This window comes from Neovison vison, chromosome 4 (genome assembly GCF_020171115.1).
Source record: "Neovison vison isolate M4711 chromosome 4, ASM_NN_V1, whole genome shotgun sequence".
Taxonomy (NCBI): Eukaryota; Metazoa; Chordata; class Mammalia; order Carnivora; family Mustelidae; genus Neogale; species Neogale vison.
This window is the reverse complement of record NC_058094.1, coordinates 84,822,843-84,826,710: the sequence shown is the minus strand read 5'-3', so window position 1 is coordinate 84,826,710 and position 3,868 is coordinate 84,822,843. Positions and strand designations below refer to the sequence as shown.

Sequence of the window (3,868 nt, the reverse complement as noted above, 5' to 3'; positions counted from 1 at the left end):
TTGGGATTATTTCACATCTTTTCATAATGGTATTCTATTGATAACAGAGTTTTTTTTGTTTTTTTGGGGTTTTGTTGTTGTTGTTGTTGTTATTTTTTAATGGAAGTCATCCTTGGTACACTGCTCTATACAACTACTATTGTCACAAATTAAGTGTTCAAACATGTATGTGTCTGTTCGGGGACTTGCTGCTCTGGCTCATTTTAGTATACTTTTCAAATTCTTGCACCAATTTCAAACTGTCTAGAATTCTAGTCTAGTCTACTCTTGGAATGTAGAAAGCAGACACTTACAGTTTACTCTTAATAGCATTGGAATGGACAGAAAAATGGTCTTGCCACATAAGTACACATTCTTCTTCTTCTTTTTCTTTTTTTTTTTTTTTTTTGTTTTCTAAGTTTTCGTTCTTGCATGCTCTGCTGACTGAGCTAGCCAGGAATCCCTAACATTTCCAAAAAATAAATAAATAAATTCTAGTAGGTTAACATACAGTGTACAGTTAGTTGCAGGCGTACAATTTAGTGATTCAGCACTTTGATATAATACCCGGTGTTAATCACAAATACACTCCTTAATCCCCATCACCTGTTTACATGGTTCATATGTCTTCTTAAATGTATCATTTGATGTCTTGTATTAGGAAAATATTCCTCCTTTATCTCTTCAATTATTTTTTTGCCCCATTTAGCTCCTTCTTCTCCATTTATACATATATAAGATATCCTGTTCTCTAAGTCTCTTATGTGTTCTGCTTTCCCTTTTTGTCTCAAAACAATTGTACTTGTTTTTTTTTAACTCATCTATTTCTTTCTAGTATGCTTCTATAAAAATGAATTTATATCTAAATCAAAGAAAAATTATAGTATAGGTGTTTCACATCAGATTTCTTCTCAAATCTCCCATGTCTAATAACTCATACTTTAACCAAAATAGACACATATTTTAAATTTTATTAAAAATAATTGCATATCCTGTCCAACCACTTCTCAGAATAAAATAATATGTTATAATAATTAGTCAGATACTTAAAAATTTATTATAAAAAAAGAAATGGGGGTGTCTGGGTGGCTCAGTGGGTTAAGCCTCTGCCTTCAGCTCAGGTTATGATATCAAGGTACTGGGATCAAGCCCCACATCAGGCTTTCTGCTCAGTGGGGAGACTGCTTCTCCCCCCTCCCCCGCCTGCTGCTCTGTCTACTTATGATCTCTCTCTGTCAAATAAATAAATAAAATCTTAAAAAAATTAAAAAAGTTATAAAGAATGGCAATGCAACCTTAAGATATAATATTTAAGGCTGACTGAAAAAGAGTAGCATTTAAAAATCTACCAGAAAGGAGAAGCATGATGGTTGCCACATCAATAAACATTTCTCAAATGAATACCTTTTTTCTAATTTAAAAACATTGGAAAATATTTTAGCAAGGATGTTATGAGAAATTATTGGAAAATTATGGAAACAGTAGGATAAAAAACAATTTTGGGGCTCACTAAATACACTTTAATTTGAACTAGAGCTTTGACAAATGATGTAAGATTATAGTGGATTGACCAGTAAATGGTGCTCAAGATTTAAAAAAAATAAACATATATTGCTGTTACAACTTCATCAGCAGTTTTTAAATTTTTTCTCTTACTTCCCATAACAATAAAAGAAATTTTCTTATTATAGACTATGGAATTCACTAATAAACTAATTTAATAAGCTAATAATTTCAAATAGATTCCTTGATTCTTTTTAATTAAATGAAGGACAAAATCTAACTGACTTTTAGTAAGTTTTGTACTAAAGAAAAAGGCAGCAATGTCTTATTTTGTATTTTGGAGGGGAAGTTATTTTATTACAACTTATGCAAAAGTAGCTGACTTTATTCTATGGAACAAAATGTTCCTTTTGCCACCATACAACAATGTTTGCTGTGGAGCATTTTAATGGTAATACACTACCTTCAAACAGGTTTATAAGAAATAATTTTAGAGCTTTTTTTTCTTTTGTTTTGTTTCTTTAAGTAATTTCCACCCCCAACAAGGTGCTTGAACTCATGACCCTGAGATCAAAAGTAACAAGCTTTTCTGATTAAGCCAGCCAGATACCCCAAATTTTAGAAATTTTAAGTGTATTTAGACTTGTAAGTTTTGAAGGCTTTCAACTGCTCTTAATTGATAGAAATGTCTCTGGAAACTAAACTACCCAAAACAAGAGGTAGACAGTGAATATAATCTAATTTTCCCTTTAAAAAACATATATTAAAATGTATTATAGATTTTCAACAGAGTTTTCTTCTACAAAATACATAATATTTTTCTAAGTTTTTATTTTAAGTTCCAATTAGTATATATATATATATATATATATATATATATAATTAGTTTCAAGTGTACATTATACTGATTTAGCACTTCCATACAATGCCAAGGGCTCATCATATGTATACTCTGTAATCTCTATCACCTATTTCACCCACTCCCCACATATTATTCTCTATAATTAAGAATATGTTTTCAATTAGCAATAATCGCGCCCCGGATAAACCTCATTGGCTACGATACTGCCACTGTGCAAAGAAAAAAAAAAAAAAAAAAGAATATGTTTTCTTAATCTTTTATTTATTGGAGAGGAGTCAAGATGGCAGAGGAGTAGGAGTCTGAGATGACATCAGGTAGCAAGACATCAGCTAGATAGTTTATCAAACCATTTGGAACACCTACAAATCTAAAAGGAGATTGAAGAGAAGAAGAGCAGCAATTCTAGACACATAAAATCAACCATTTTCTGAAAGGTAGGGCCTGTGGAGAAGTGAATCCAAAGTGATGGGAAGATAGACTGTGGGAGGAGGGGCCAGCTCCTGGCAAGTGGTAGAGCAATGGAGCACAAAATCCAAACTTTTGAAATTCTGCTCCACTGAGGGACATTGCTCCAGAGGCTAAGCAGGGCTGGAACCCTCACGAGGACAATGTGGTCTCAAGTCCTGTGGGGTTACAGAAGGATTGGGGTGTCTGAGTGTCACTGAGCTCTCAGGTATTAAAGCAGGGAAGCTGCCTACAGAGATGGAGCCAAGGAGTGAGCTTCCAACTTAAACTGATCCATGGCACGTCTTCTTTTTTTTCACTGGTCTTTGAGTGGGGACCCCAGAAGATTCAGGGACACCTCCCTGGAAAAGCACAGGGATCTGCTGGGTTTGGAGACTCCAGGTGGGGCTGTGTGCCAGAAACAGAAATTCTTGGTCACAGGCTGGGTTAACTCGGCACACAGCCAGATGGTCAAGGAGACAGGAGTGATTGAACACTTTTCTCCAAGAGCACACAGAGGAATGGGGCCCTGAGCTTTGGCTCCTTCAGGTTGGAGATTGGGAGGCTGCCATTTTCATTCCTGTCCTCCAGAACTTATAGAAAGCATTCAGAGAACAAAAGTTCCCAAGAGCGAACCCGAGCAGATTACTTTGCCTAGCCCCTGGCAAGGGCAGTGCAATTCCACCTTGGGCAAAGACATTGAGAATCACTACAGCAGGCCCCTCCCCCAGAAGATCAGCAAGGAATCCTACCAAGACCAAGCTCACTTATCAAGGAGAGCATCGGAATTCCAGAGGAGAAGAAAGCAAATCATGGAATTCATGGCTTTCTCCTCATGATTCTTTAGTCTTGCAAAGTTAATTAATCTTTTAAATTTTTTCTTATGCTAATTTTTTAACTTACTCTTTCCTTTTTTAACGTTTTTTATTTTATTTATTTATTTTTTTTCTTTTTTAACGTTTTTTAAACTAGTATGTCTTAACAATACATTTCATTAAAAAAATCTTTTTGAAACTTTATTATTATAGTCATATTTTAGCCTTCATTGTATCTAACTTTATTTTTTGTATACACATAGGA

The 3,868-nt window shown here is 34.5% G+C and overlaps 1 pseudogene; it reads right to left on the bottom strand.

Annotated features, from left to right (window-relative positions):
• Positions 1–2,481: 2,481 nt before the first annotated feature.
• LOC122905664 lies at positions 2,482–2,565 on the bottom strand (annotated as a pseudogene).
• Positions 2,566–3,868: the final 1,303 nt, after the last annotated feature.